Below are 16,943 nucleotides of genomic sequence, written 5' to 3'. Positions count from 1 at the left end.
AGAAAAAACAATACAAATGTGCTGCCAACATTGATGGCCTATACCTACATGCATTTGACACATTGCAGGCTAACAGCATTTAACTTTATAAATCTTTCATAGAAATGCATTAACTGGACTTGATAAATCAGAGCAAAACAGTTCTATCGGGAAATTTTGTGAAAATTTAAGATGACATTTATTTGATGAATATAAAACAGAAATGTAATGTCTCTCTTTGGCGTAGGCCCCTTCTGGTGGTCCGAAGAAGTTGTACTCGGAACCGTCATATCCTGCAAGAGATAGGATGCAGGGGCGAGGAGCCTACCCCTGTGCAGGACGGGACTCAACTGGTGGTGGTTGGGTGGTGGAGGTTGCTGTGTTAGCGCACTGAAACAGCAATGTGATAGATTGTGAGCAGACTTATAAAGCAACAGAGTACATGTGATTGGCTGGGAATTACCCCGCTAATGGTGCAATGATGTACAGCTGCTAGTCTTCCTGATAGAACTACGCTGCGCTTACATTTTGAGCTCACTTGTCTGGGTTCCGGACGTTTTTTCCCTTTCATTATTTTTCCTATAGGGTTTTCAAAAAAAGTCTTCATAAAAGTGTACTAAGCCATGAACCAACCAACCAGCTCTGAGGTAAATTACTAGATTACAACATTTTATTTGAAGCAAAAAGTAAAAGTAAGACAAAGTTACTTAATGAGGGAATGAACTACAAACCCATGAAGCATTGTGAGTGACATAACTGAATTAAAAATGATTTGATTGATTGAATTGATTTAAAGATGTTGATAAATAATCCATATATCGAAATATTCAAATATATAATATACAAGTAGTTTGAGAGTGTAAAGCCGGCACCACTCTAGCATATTTCCTCAGATTGGTTTTCAGTGGGTTTCATTCAAATAATCGCCAGCCAGGCGGATGGAGACAAATCGTTCATTAGCATCTGTCAGTGGGATGTCATTAATCACTTGACAGTTAGGACTCCCTGCTGAGTTAATGGCTTCAAAAGCCCAAAAAAATACACATCCGGCTTGCTTGAAAAAAATCTTTCAGTTGCCGAGGCGGGGTCTTGTATTCTCATCAAGTGATCAGTGAGCTTCTTTTACTGAAGAACTAACAAGAAGTCAAGCTGATCTGAATATTTTCATCTCAATCAGCTGCATATCATCACAAATGCTGATTGTAACTGAAAGTGATCTTGTCACCAAGCGTTTTTCCTGCATTTTTTATACTAAAATGACATCAGAAAGCAGAACCACAACAGTCTGTTTTTATTCCACTTAATTTCTTTACTAACTGAAACCTGACTCCACAACTCGCTTCTCTCTTTTGGATAGCAACAGAACAGACACAGGTAGGACAGCATCAGCAACTTTTTGACAGATACAAATATGGATTCACTCTTTCTGAGTGTTTGTATGTGCAAGTGTGTGGGCGTGAGAGGGAGAGAGAAAGAGCTCTGTGACCATGATAAACAGGTACTTTTCAATGCAGAAATAATACAAAAACAACTTTTGATGGATAAAATGAACCACAATGGAAATTTGACAGTTTTGGTACATTTTAAAGTATAACTACGTGAAAGAGAACCAAACCATGAATAAAATGCAACTCTGAATCTATTTTAGTGCCTGTATCGGAACAAATCAAGCAAGCTATGGGTCAGAATAGGCCCTAAATCACAATTATTAATGCTCTTTTAATTGCAAATTGTTAAAGGTTATTTTGGCGAGCGCAAATGTAGATCACACACACACCAGTTTGATCGCATGCCTCAGAGACGTGATCTAATCATAAGTGTGAACTTAGTGAAGTTACCGGCACCATGCATTTGTAATTGGAAAAAAAAAATTAAAGAAGTGCAACTTCTTGAAACTGCCCAAATTAACCCAATGCGTTTACACATTTGTTTCCACTTTCCATTCACTATTTTCATCTGGTGTTAAAAAGTAGTACTTGGGGGCCTGGGTAGCTCAGCAAGTAAAGACATTGACTACCACACCTGGAGTCGTGAGTTCGAATCCAGGGTGTGCTGAGTGACTCCGGTCAAGCTTCCTAAGCAACCAATTGTTCTGGTTGCTAGGGTGGATAGAGTCACGTTGGGTTAACCTCCTCGTGGTCGCTATAATGTGGTTCTTGCTCTCAGTGGGGTGCGTTGTGAGTTGTGCGTGGATGCTGCGGAGAATGGCTTGAGCCTCCACACGTTCCTGTTCTCTGTGGTAACACGCTCTACAAGCCACGTGATATGATGCGCAGATTGACGGTCTCAGACGCAGAGGCAGCTGAGATTCATCCTCCACCCCCCAGAGGCAAATCACTATGCCACCACGAGGACTTAGAGCGCATTGTGAATTGGGCATGCCAAATTGGGGAGAAAAGGGGAAAAAAAAATTTAAAAACCTGGTACTTGCAGCAAGATTAAAAAGTTTATGGCAACAAAAGTGTGGAGTGTGTTTGATAGTTAGTGCAGATTTTAAAAGAACAAAATGGGTTGTCAAAATCAATTATCGCTTGGAGGAGATCACAGGCTGGAGGGTCATAATTATAACCTGCTCTTGGCTGGCACTCTTTCTTTTCAAGAAAGATTGATCTGTGTAATTGCAGATAGAAGCCAGTCGACGGTATGTCTGACAGGATGTTTTTCACCACTTCTTAGAACATATCAAACAAAAGGCTCCTAAAGGATCTGCGATTTGACAATATGAATGGTGGGTTTGATAATCCACCTCACACAGTTATGAAAGACAGCTGGATTTTAAGTGACTTGATTACGCATTAAAATTAAACAGAATGTGAAATGCCTGACATCACAGTTTATTATTTACCACTATTGAGTTTTTTATTTAATGGTATAATTCACCCAGAATTGTACAATCAATTTACTTGTAGCTTGTACTTCACTTAAAGCAAGAAATATCCTGTTTTGCTGGATATCTCCCTTTCAAATATATCTTGTTGGGTTTGCAGACTGACACAAAAGAACCTATGAGAGGTAGATAGAGCTAATCCTGTTTTCGGCCCAGACTTGTTAATTGTGTCATTACTGTTGGATGTGCGGCTGCTGTCCTCCTCTTCATCTCTGGAGACATAACAGCATGTTGACCCTGCTACTCTGTTCCTCACAGCTAGTGTACTAATATTAGCAAACTGTTATGCTGATAGCACCCTGCCCCCACAAAACAAAATTTTTACACAAGCTATCTCATACCAATGTTGGCTTAGATATATTTTGTTCTTTTACAGTGGCAAAATGTACTAAAATCTGTCTTAAATAAAGTACTTAGAAAAGTTATTGTGCAAGAATGGTACAAAATTGCGTCAACAAAGAAAATCACACAAGCATTATTGTCACCCCCAGCATGCAAACTTGAGCTACAAAGAGCCTCATTCATTTTGTTTTATCAATCAATTGTTACCTGTGTCATTCTAATTGCGCTGTACATTTCCATGCCCATGTCTGAATATATTGGTTAAAATACTAATCTCACAATAGATGGATGGATGGATGGATGGATGGATGGATGGATGGATAAAAGGCGGTGTGAATGTTTGTTTACGTTTCATTTTTTTGACAGTTGGACATTGAATCCACGAACATTCTGGAGTCTTGGTTCATCTGAACATTCCGTCAATGTAAGTCTATGGGAATATTGGCCACTTTGAATGTTCACTATGGGACTGTACGTCCAACCAGTTAGAAAAGTTACAGCAACCTGAGTCAGGAAAGGCTGAAGGTTTGTGCCAAGTTTGGTTGATGTAGCTTGAAAGCTCTAGAATGGGTTACAATCATATGTATTGGTCTTGGTTTAGTGATTTAAAAAAAAAACTGAACCAAGTGTTTATAAAAGTATGTTGGCTTTGGCAACGTCCACTCTAACTTTTCCATCTCTCATCCTTCACCAAAAATGGAACATTTAGAAAACGCTCTCCATTACCTCATGGTTTGAAAACGATAAAGATGGGAAACTGAAAACTACATTTTTAAATGAAAACAAATTATCGTGTGTATGTAGCCTTTGTGAAGCCTACATAATGAAGTAAACATAAGAGTGAATTTTAGATAATTTCTCTACTTTTGAGCCATTTTTGTCAAAATCTGGCAATTATTTTCAGAAAGAAATATAAAGAAATAGTCCATGTGTTTCTACATTATTTCCCTTTCTGTTATCAAAATGTTTCAAACAAAACGTGTTTCTTGGTTCATGAACGGCATTCATGTTAACACATACAACTTTTGATTTAAAAAAAGTGTTAGTATATGTTGAACTTAACATTATTAAGATTAATAAGTATTGTTCATTGTTAGTTCATGTTAACTAATGTTAACAAATGGAACCTTATTAAGGGTTACCATTTCATGTACAATTAATTAAATATAATTTAAATTATAACTAATTGTAACCAATTAAATTAATAATTTAAACAATATTTGAAACAAATAAATGACAAAAGTTATAATTAAAAGTGTAAGAGCTTGACTAGCGCATATAAGTCTGGTATAGGCTACCCCCTTTAAATACTTCCTTAAATAACAACATAAGTAGCCTATATTTTTAAAAGGAACAGGATTGAAGAGGAACTGCGTACCGGAATGACCCATTTATAGGCCAAACATTTTCATGTATTTCTAAGGAAAAAACCCTCTTGATTTTTGATCGATAAGAACAGTTTACTAAAAAGTACTGCAGGACAATAAATCAATCGTAAGGTCTGTTTTCCTGAGAACACCCGGAGGCTACGAGTTTACAACAACAACACACAAGTGCACATTATGAACACACAGTGCAGGTTTTAGCCTCTGTGATGGCATAAAGCAGACTCAGGTGTAGATAAAGATTCACAGAGCGCACTCTGCCCCCGAGGCGCTTTTTCATCCAGGTGATGTTGACTCAGGGTCATGACCTTTTTCTTCCACCGAAAGTAGCACTTCACCTTCTAAAGGAGGGCTGTTTCCACATGGCACAGGGGGATATTAAAGGCTTTGTTGTCCTGTGACCGACAGGAGCAAAATGGTGAGAATTGAGGCAAAGCCCTCTGAAGAGGAAGCCGTGACGTGCTGCTTTGGGCTTCAAAAGGTGAAGCAGACAATGCGAGAACGCATTTGTGATTCTGAGCTTGTACCTGGTGTGAACGTCTCATCATTGAGGCTGATTACACCACAGGGAATGCTCTGTGATTGAGACGCTGTCAGCAAATGGAAATTTTGATTAAACAATGTATAAACGTCATGCCATGCCAACAGAAGTGTGTTAATATGCGCTATCACTCAAGCCGAAGAGAATGACATGAATTCATAAACAAAGAAAAACAAAAGGGTGAAAAATGTCAGTTAAATGCACATTTGACCACTCAGGGTTCAGTATGAAATTTGTGCAATGACTTGATTCTTGTATACCAGTTAGGGGCCATTCCCACATAATGAATGGTTGAACACTGGCGCTTAATATTTTCTAACTAAGGGAACGTTTACACAACAACGATGTACTAAAAATGACAAAAAGTTTCGTTTATAGACAACAACATTGTCAAAACGATCCGCATTCACACGGATCCGCAAAAACGACTAAAAACGCTGTATTATGCATGCCAGGCCAGTAGTTGGCGATGTCACTTTGTAAAGAAACACTACGTGCCTGCGCACATAAGCATTCTTCCACAGAGCGGTGAATACAAACAATGAAGATGGCGAAAGCATCAAGCAATTTTGTCTGGATGGACGATGAGGTTGCTTTATTGCTTCAAGTGACCCTGGACTATAAAGCACACCACCTTTTTAAGGACTCCAACTGGTGATCTCATGTTGGTCTGTTCCCCTGGATGTTAGGACAAAGTTCTCGAAGTTCTCGACACATGACGTCATCCTTTTCACAAATTTGTGTTTTTGTATGTTAACACGGAGACGATAACGGCATCGTTTTCAAAAACGTGCATTTTGAAACCCGTTTTTCAGGCCCCAAAATGGCATTGTCATGTAAATAAACAGCCAAAACTCATAAAAAGTTTTCAGTTTTTAGTTGAAACGTTGTCATGTAAACGGCCCCTAAAATGTAAGAATTTTGGTTAGGACTGTTTTCAGTTGTTTTTCTTTATAAATGTGCTAGATGGACGTGTTTGACCATTGTGCATCATCCCACGCAGGAGCACCTGTCCTATTCTGCATATCGCGACGCCCTGTTGTGGTCTGTTCTGCATAACGCAGCGGCTCATTAATGCTTATCGTGGCCCATTCGGTACATTCCGCAACCATCGGCCCACTCGGTTCTCGTGAAGGACATTCCGCACCTGATCAGCACAAAAGTACATCGGCCCACCAGGAAAATGCCAGGTATGCCAGAATACAGTCCAGTCCAGTCCTGACCTAAACATAACTGATAGTGTCCTAAAAAAACTGTTTGATCACGCAAACTTGTAAATATAGTTGTTTATGTAATGTAAACATTCATATGTATTGCCTAACAAGTCATGCACTATAGTGAAAATGTTTAGATGTCATAAAACAGCATTGTGTGGAACAGGGTGAAAAGTAAGTGTTTATGAGCTGATAATATGCCCTTTTACGCATGATTTGTGTGAAACGGAATAAAAGTCTTTGCTGTAGCACATCTAGTGTTCAATTCACCAGGAAACTTCCACGATACATACAATTATGCATGCAAAAATAATTGTGCAAAAATGTAGGTATAGTAATGTGATTCTATGTGGCCAGATTGAAAAAGCTCTTAGGACTCAAAATGCGACATGGATGTATACCGTATTAGATGTCATTGAATGACTAATAATCAAGTGTGTGAGTCACAAATTACTTTATTAAAGGGTAAGTATTCAGGGACAAAAATACTAATTGATCAAACCACCCCTCATGATTTTTTTAGACTAAAGAATGATCAATGAGTCAATGTAATTCGTCAAAAATGCAATTCCACCGATGACCTACTGGTAAAGAGGAAATATTACTGACTTGTGACTCACTTTGGCATTGTATCAATTCCCAAGAAATCCAAGGCAATATACCCCTCCGAAATGAAGAAAACAGACTCTCAATTTGCAATGCAAATGCAATTTCGATACCCTAGTATAATTAATGGAGTTACAATGATAAAGGTTTGTAATTTCAGGAGAGACACCTGCATGATTTGCCGTGCAGGTTTTCAGTGATTGAGACAACTAAATAACAGTCCAATTAAGGAAGAGGATTAATTGTCATGTTCACACACACACACACACACACACACACACACACACACACACACACATACGTAGTGTTTCCATGTTTTATGGGGACTTTCCATAGACATAATGGTTTTTATACTGTACAAACTTTATATTCTATCCCCTAAACCTAACCCTACCCCTAAACCTAACCCTCACAGAAAACTTTCTGCATTTTTAAATTTTCAAAAAACATAATTTAGTATGATTTATAAGCTGTTTTCCTCATGGGGACCGACAAAATGTCCCCACAAGGTCAAAAATTTCGGGTTTTACTATCCTTATGGGGACATTTGGTCCCCACAAAGTGATAAATACACGCACACACACACACACACACACACACACACACACACACACACACACACACACATGTTGTGTTTCCATGTTTTATGGGGACTTTCCATAGACATAATGGTTTTTATACTGTACAAACTTTATATTCTATCCCCTAAACCTAACCCTACCCCTAAACCTAACCCTCACAGAAAACTTTCTGCATTTTTACATTTTCAAAAAACATAATTTAGTATGATTTATAAGCTGTTTTCCTCATGGGGACCGACAAAATGTCCCCACAAGGTCAAAAATTTCGGGTTTTACTATCCTTATGGGGACATTTGGTCCCCACAAAGTGATAAATACACACACACACACACACACACACACACACACACATACACACACACACACACACACACACACACACACACACACACACACATATATTTGCAAGTAGGGCTTTGTGTAAAACCTAAACTAAATTTCCTCTCTGACACTGAAATGGGACATCATTTAAATGCAGATTTTGAGATCATAAATAATATGATTGCTTTTCAATAATGTGACAATTCTGAAGAAGTTAATATGAAAACATGCCACTGTTATGGAGCTATTTCTATACCTGATCTGACACTTAACCTAATCAACAAAACTTATGCATCCACTGGGTTGATGTAATCATATTAGATCATATTTTTGGACTTTAATAAATCGATGTTACCACATCAAGCACCTTTTAAGTTTAATTTATTTTGTCATATCTGATATAATGTCATATAAAAGTCAACTGACCTGGTGTAAACCTTTTTTAACATTAGTCTATACTTAATTAGTATTATTTTATTTTTTTTACATTCATTTTGGAAATTGATTTTATGTAAAATAATTACACTACATAATATACATAATATACTACATAATCACATTTAAGACTTATTTTCATTATTTAATCAGTGTTATACATGAGTTGGAGATCAATGCATATATGCAAGTCAGATATGCTTCTCCCAACTGTGTCTCTCACCTGTTCAGTTAAAAATAGAAGGCAGGTTCAGGTGTTACAGGGAAAAAAAAAGTCTTGTTTTGCTTTACTGAGGGAAAAAAAAGAGATAGAAATACATTTTGTTTTAAGTTTAACACTGTTTCTATGGAGACAGCATCGTTGCTATGTGACAACAAGGATAAAAAAAACAAATATGTGACGTGATATTCAAAGTAGAATGTATATCTGAATCTGTGTTCTACAGTATGTGCAGTATGTTAGAAAGCACGTATAGTAAAGTATACAGTAGTGTTGGAACATCCTGTCAATCAAACTCAGAAATTATCAGAAACGCTTTGATAGAGATATTTTGAGATTCTAAATGTTGTTTTGCCAGTCGTTGTGTCTTGAAATCAATAAAGAGGCAAATAAACAATTTCTGAGCAAGAAGTTTACGTTTTCATTGGGAAAACTGCATTCCTAAATAAAGGTAGTCCAAGATTCTTAGATTACGTCCTTAGATTAAGTGTGGTGGTGTAGTGGTCTAAGCAATGTAATGCTTACAATGTAATGGTGGTAATCTGGTAATCAGAAGGACGCTGGTTTGAGCCCCACAGCCACCACCATTATGTCTTTGAGCAAGGCACTTAACTCCAGGTTGCTCCAGGGGATTGTCCCTGTAATAATTGCTCTGTAAGTCGCTTTGGATAAAAGCATCTGCCAAATGCATAAATGTAAATGTAATTAAAAATGCACAGGTGCAACTTGGTGCCAGTCCTCCCTATACTGTAGGCAAACTAATCAATCCGCCAGGGGCTCCCGTCACTTTCAAGCAGGGACTAAAAAACGAAAACCAAAAATGAATGACATTTTTAGCAGAATGTATTTGAAAACCAGAACAAAGTGATTTTCAATTGTATATTGAAAACATGATTTTTAAAAGCTGGTAACTGGTTATAACCGGTTCATTTTGTTCCGATTTTGTTTCCAATTTGGTTGCGGAACTGAAACGGAACAGAAAAATAAAGTTCTTGCTCATAGAATCCGAAATGAAAAACATTTTGTTTTTAGTCCCTGCTTTCAAGGACAATATAAGTAGTGTTATGAATATACTGAAGGGAGCCCCCACACACGTTTTTTTCTTAGGACCCCCAAAAGGCTAGGACCGGCTCGTGCAAAGCATAGTTTTGCATTTTGTGACTTTAATTTATGATTGATTTAATTTAATTTCACTGCTATTTCTTTTTTGTAGATTCATGATTTGCACTGCTGTTCAATAATGGTTTGCTTGTTGTTAAATGTAGTCATCAAAACCATGTCAAAATCCAAGTAACTTGTCTCTGTCGCACAGTCTACAGTCTGGAAAGTGATATGGCCGTCAGCATATCCATTATGACATCATACACATATTGTTACATTAGATTACATTGTATTGTAACATTTCTTATTTAGAAGCTATTAGATAGTCAACGTTTCCCTGAAACAGTTCAGAAGCTCTACAGCACAAATCACGTTATTGTGGCAGGCAGTGTAATGGGTTTGAAATATATCTGTTTGTTTTTTTGTTTTTTGTCATTGGGGCCTTAATTTTCCTCATTGTGTATATACTGGATGTTTAGTTTGCTGTCTTATTTTTCACTCTTGCTTGAAAATATGTTAATATAATCTGATTGGTATGGAATAGTTTCAAGAAGACAAAAAGAAGGACAAAAAAGCACCATCAAATTATATAAGAGCAATCCATGCAACCCATGTGCTAAATTCAAACTTTCCTTAAGCAGTATATGCTAGCTTTGTGTGAGGAACAGATTGAAATCTTTCCCTCCGATATAGTTCTCAATTCCCGTTTGCTCTCGTGCATATTCAAAATGAACACATGAAATTGCCGCGTAAGGTTTTACGTCAATGATGCCAGACGCTGTTGGTTCTCACGTCACAATGCTCCTAGTTTGAATACACATCTATGTGTTGATGTACAGTAAAAAAATTATATTTGTCAAAATTAGTTGCATTTATTCATCTTGGTTACTGTTAATTGATAAAAATCCTATTTTTCATTGATTGTTCATGTAATAATGCATTAACTAATGTAGATTAATACAACCTTCTCGTAAAATGTTAACAGTCATTTTTACTGTAATACTGAAAAATCTGAGATATCAGAGAAAATAATGAAGAGAAGAAAAAGAAACTCAAAAGTTCAACATATTCACTTGAACAACAAAATCAGGGCCATTGAAGCTTTTTAGGTGTTTTATGAGCAGACAATATTGATTTCTCAAAAATGACATGCTCTCTGCTAGACTGACAGACAGAAAGAGAGAGATGGAGACAAATTATTTTAATTATTTGGTCCAGAATCCAGACAGCGCTCAGATCCAAGATTTCATTCTCACTAATGCCTTGCTTTCCATTAGTGCCAGCTAAATGTGAATGACCAAATTCTTAGGCAATATGCATGCATAGACAACGCAACATGACCTGCCACCATTACAAGTCATGATAACAGAGCACTGGGCAATAAAGTCAATCCATGTCATTTCTCCTTCAGAACAAATAAGCTACACTGGCCTGTTTTTTGTGGTGATGGACATCAACACAGATGCTACAAAAAGGAAGAAATCAGCATGAAGCTTGTAATTAAAAGTTGCTTTTTTGTCGTCGTGCCCAAGGTTACTCGTACTATTTCATTCTGTCTTTCTTTCAAGCCTATCAGGCTCATTGCGTCCTTTTTAGAAGACTTGGAAAAGTGAAAGCCCTTCATGGCTCAGCTAGCTTGGGCAGATGGATGGTCTCTTCGTTCTAATAAAGTCGCAATCACAAACAATATGGCCACTACAAGACAGACTTGGCAGAATGATTCACAAAGATGAGGGAAAAAGGTCACGGCCCTGGGGGAAACATTACACGGAGCACTGAAGTTCTGAGGCATATTGGATGTCTTCGGCCCACATAAGAACCCACAGTGGTCCATCTGCATTACATTAAATGCATCACCTCCTCTTACCAATGAGATTATGCATGATTTAGTCATGTGAACTACTGTACTGTCCAGCTGTGTCTCAAATGCACTTACCCTATGCACTCTGACATGTGAATTTGTACGAATCATGTATGAATTTTCAAAGTATCATCTCATATGAAATAGTACAGGGGTGGATTATGAATAGCAAGAGCCCCGGGGCCAAATGTATTTTATTTATTTTTTTATTTTAACACGTTTAAACCTATTTTTCTACAAAATAATGAAATTAAGTACATGTTGCTTGAATCCAATAAATACTCATTTTGAAATATCAGTAGCAAAATAAGCATCATTATTAATTTTACTTCAAAAATCAGAAAAGATTTCACTTAAAAAAGATGAGTGCAACAAAACATAATGGTTGCTAGTGTAATGGTAGTCAGCTGGTAGGTAGCTGTAGCCTTTAGCCTCCTTGTTAGCATGCCTACCTCCCACACTGGAGATGCCGGTTCAAATCCCGCTCAGAGCGGGTTGAGCAGGACCGGTTACAGTGGTGCCGTGACCCGGATGGGAGTGAGGTTTAGCGGGTGAGTGTAACAGGAACCAGCTGGTGGGTAGCTGTGCCGTGTGTAAACCTCACTCTCTTGACCTCAAGAGGCGCACTAGCGACTGATGCAAGAGGCTGTAGCCTTTAGCCTCCTTGTTAGCATGCCCTCGCATGTTGGAGACACTGACTAGTGGATCGAGCAGGACCAGTTACACTAGTTTGGAAAATTATATAGTAAGGTCTTCTACTTCCAGTACAGCATAAAAACTTTCACCAGGAGACAATAGACATTTCATACATATCGTGATGATGTTGTAGAGGTCAAAGTCATGTATAAAGTCATGTATCAAATATGATACAAATATGTGCAGCTTTATAAGGTTAAAGAGTTGCTCAAATTTTTTTTATTAGAAACAGGAAGGCAAAAGGGTCCTATAAGAGGGCTGGGGGCTCTCATATGGGGCTTTTCCACTGCACGGTTCAACTCGACTTGTCTCGACTCTGCTTGCTTTTTGGGGGTTTTCCACTGTGGATAGTACCTAGTACCTGGTACTTTTTTTAGTACTACCTCGGTCGAGGTTCCAAGCGAGCCAAGCCAATGCTAAATGTGATGTTGTGGCAGCGGGGGCGTGGTCAAGCACCCGTCCGGGAGAGGAAAGCGATAAGGGCGCTTACACCTGAGCTAAATTATGCCTAACACCTGTCTCTAATTCCAGTGAGCACGAGGAGAGCGGCATAAAAGCAGACTCCGAGCCTCCAGTCGAGAGAGAGAGCCCAAAAAGCAACTCAGTGTGCCATATGTTTGAGTCTGTGCTATTTGTAAGACAGCAATTAAAAAGCCTACCTTCAGTGATTTGAACCCCGTTTCCTGTGTCCTCCTTGACCATCCTTCCTGCAACGTTGCTACAGATGTCAAAACCCTGCAGATCACTAATTGGTCAAAGAGAATTGTCACTACAAGCGTCACTTCATTTTCGACACGTGACCCGCTAGTTTTAAAGTTAGCTACAGCGATAGCAGTATTATTTGTTCATACAATTTTCGAAATGCATTTTTCGCAGTATTTACACAATTGCATGAGTCTCTTTTCTTTTTGAGGGCTTAATGACATTATGCTGTTGGAGGGACAGCTGTTTGATCTAAATGATTTGGGATGCCACTAATTACACACATTAAAAGGCTGTGCTAAAAAACAGAAAGCCTGCATAATTAAGCTTCCCACTCTCTTCACTTTACTTTAATGGGAATGTGAGTGTGTATGTGTCAGGAGTCCTGACGGATGCAACAGAAGTTGATTTGAACCGTCAGAAAACATGTGATTTGGACTTGGCAGATTCATCACCGTGCAGCTGCATGCTCTGTTGATGGCACCCAAATCTCCAAGGAACATTTATAATAATGCATCCAGAACAGAACAGGAAATGGTGGTGGTGATATGCACGAAGAATGCAAATTGCCAAAAACAAAAGAAGAAGAATGTGAAAGTGAAAGTGGAGATTTGTAGTTAAAAAAATGATTTCAATATTGATCTGTTTCTCACCCACACCTATCAAATCCCATCTGAATAAATGGATTTAACCACTGGAGTCGTATGGATTACCTTTATGTGCTGTAATGGTGTGTGATTGTTGCATTTATTATAGCATTTCATTTGTATGCAATAGAAAACTAGTCAGATTTTTAAAACTTAAAAATATTGATTGGTCTCATTATGGATGATCAGTTGTGGCTGTGTTAGGTGTGTAAGACTCTAAGTGTGAATGGCACAGAGATCCTGATGGCATCACAGATGGCTCTGGCACAGCAGAACACTGAAATGTGTAGAGATCTGCCAGACTTTCCCTGCAAATGTCGAAACTGTTTACACTGTGGTGTATAACTCAGGGAGTCTGTATTCTGGGGGATTTAGTCAAGATCTGTTAAAGGTTCTTTCTGAATTGTAAAGGGGGCGTTCTTAGTTACGTTTCATTTAAAGAAATATTGCAAGCACAATACAAGTTTAGCTCAATCTACATGATTTGTAGCATAATGTTGATTACCACAAAAATTTATTTTGAACCTCCTTTCCTTTATATATATATAAAGTTTACAACTTTGTTGCCATGGTGACGTAATGCTGTAACGACCATAAAAATGGCAATATAAGCAACAGCTTAAATAATACACAAGTTTTAACAGAAGTACTAATGTAAGTGCTTTTATATGATTATAAGCTTCACATTTCTACCTGCAAAGATTGGCCCCATTCACTGTAAGTGCCCCACTGTAACCTTGATTTGCACGTTTTTAAAGGAGTGACAAGTCGAAAATTTACATTATGCCTGTTTATTCTGTTGGTTCCTGTTTTTCATGTCTCTTATTTTGAACAGTTCATGTCATATCATGTTTTGTTCCTGTTTCCTTGTCATGTGATCTTCCTGTTTCCCTCCATGTTCATGTGTCTTGTTTTCATTGGTTCATTGTTTGATTACTTTGTTATCAGTTCTGGTGTGTCATTGGTTTTAGTTTATTGTCTTGTTATATTCTTTAGAGTACTGTTTGTTCATTGGCTTATTGTGGCAGGGCGGAGGGCGGGGCCGGGTTGTGATTATACACACCCGGTCCCTTATCAGGCTAATTAAGCCTCCGAGAGGGATAAAGGCCGATGGCAGACGGTGGTGCGACGAGAGAGAGAGATCTTTTACGGACATGGCCGTCATGTGTGTGTGTGTGTGTGTGTGTGTGTGTGTGTGTGTGTGTGTGTGTGTGTGTGCGTGTGCGTGCGTGTGTGTGTGTGCGTGCGTGTGTGTGCGTGCGTGTGTGTGCGTGTGTGTGTGTGTCTTTTGTTTAAGTTTATAATTAAAATATAATTTATATTGACAAGCTGGTTCTCGCCTCCTCCTTTCCATCGAACTATGTTACACTGGTGCCGAAGCCCGGGAAGGAGGAGGGATGCACGTCGCGGAGTCCTCGACACTGCTGTCCACCCAGGGGAGCACCGCTGCCATCCACTGGGGGAGGGAGTAGACCGACCGCCCGGACGTGGTGAACGGCCACCGTCCGCGAGGCGAGTGGGGACTGGACTCCCTGCCAGGGGTGGAGGAGAGCCCTGCCATCCCCCAGAAACGCGGAGGGGTTGAAGGAAGACCGCCGTCCACGAGGGGAGTAGGGAAGTGTCTCCCCGACCGCCTGGAGCGGTAGGGCCGCTGCCAGGGGCAGAGGAGTGTCCCCACGAGTCGCCGAAAACGCGTAGGGGCATTCTGACCACCAGGGGTCATGAGTCTGACTCCGGTCCGCTCAGGGAGAAGTGGCTGTCGTCCGCCTGAGAGGGTGGAGAAGTGATCAAGGACCATGCGACGGTGTATCGGCGAACCGGCGAGTAGGCTTTTTTTTCCCTCTCTCTCTCACTGCCGCTCTGCGTTGGCCTTTTCCCTCTCGTTAAATTTCTCATGTTTTTTTGGGGGGGTACTACACTGTTGCAGGAAGTACCCCCCCCATTTTTATTATTTCTGTTTCCCTCCCCTTGTCCCTTCCCTCATCCAGGTAGATGGGGATGACCTGCCGGCAGACCGGGCTTAAAGCACGCCCTCCCCCAGGGAAAAGGGGTGTACGTCAGGCCGGGGGCTCCCCAGCCTGAGAGAACGAGGGAGGAATGTGGCAGGGCACATCTTCTTCATCATTGCCATTGCCAGCTACCATGTTACAATGCCACAAATACTGTCAGCTGAACTTGTATTGGACCCATAATATGAACTTTGTGACAAAGTGTCAACTTTGTCTCAGATGTTTCCTTAGGAGACATAAAAATAGATAAGAAAATAAAACAAATGTGGATTGCAAGGCTCAGACAATTGGGTTTTGGATGAATTTGATGAGAAACATTCATATTAAAATGAAATCTCTAATGTTTGACTTTGGTATCTTGGCAAAACTGAGCACAGTTTAAATATTTTTGAGATCTCTTTTGAAACTTTAGAGGACATTTTTCTCAGGAGAAAAATCTAAACAGGAGACTAATGCAAAAGTTTCATTTGTCCTCCATTTAATGTCATTGCGGTCAATTGAGAGGAACAATTTTAGCTGGTCTTTTCAGAATTACTATACCATGCTATCTTGTCTATGCCACATCCTTGGTTTCCTTTGCTGTACTGACCAAATCAGTGTATTTCAGGAACACAAAGCAGGCCGGTCTACATACTGTAGATAGCCAGTTGAAGTCAAAGAAAGTGGACAGATCAGAGCAAATGTAAAAATCAATGCACAGCTCACTATTACACACTGGCTACTCTAGCAACCGAGGCATTGAAAAGACCATAACATGAATCACTCAGCTGGAGTCTGTACAGATATGGCAGGCTGCACTGATGAAGGCAGTTACATGCCTTTGTCTTCTTTCTCTCACACTGGGTCTAATTGGACATTTCTGTCTACATACATTTCTGACACCAAGGGGGGATCTAACTAGCAGACAGTGAACTGGATTAGAACTACATCTCAACACTCATAATAAGGCAAAGTACATATTCAGGAGACCAGGGGGCTAGTTGTCACATATTTTACCCCAGTGAATATTTCTCAGGGGTTTATTTTTAATAGTCTACTTCTCTACAGACACAGACTTTAAAGTTAAATCTACAGAAAAATCTATTGAACATTTCCACAGTATGTAGATGTGCATTTCTGAAACCCAAAAACTAGTAACAGGTCTTACACTAACTTGAGATTCACATGTGTCGCTTATTCTTAATAATAGTTTATTTTTGGATTCTCTACATTTTTACATTATTCTTTTTATGTGGATTAATGAAGGTACATTTATAGTTTCAGTATTATTTGTACTTCAGTCTTTGTTTTGTAGGATGAAAATAAATAGCTTCATACCATGTGACTCGCATTTGATTTCGAAATTTGAAAAAGGGTAGCCTACAATTGAACCATTTTCATATAAAAGCCATGTTGAGAGCCCCATATCTCTGGGAT

The sequence above is a fragment of the Xyrauchen texanus genome, chromosome 35 (genome assembly GCF_025860055.1).
Source record: "Xyrauchen texanus isolate HMW12.3.18 chromosome 35, RBS_HiC_50CHRs, whole genome shotgun sequence".
In the NCBI taxonomy this organism is placed as follows: domain Eukaryota; kingdom Metazoa; phylum Chordata; class Actinopteri; order Cypriniformes; family Catostomidae; genus Xyrauchen; species Xyrauchen texanus.
Note: the sequence above shows the minus strand (reverse complement) of the source record.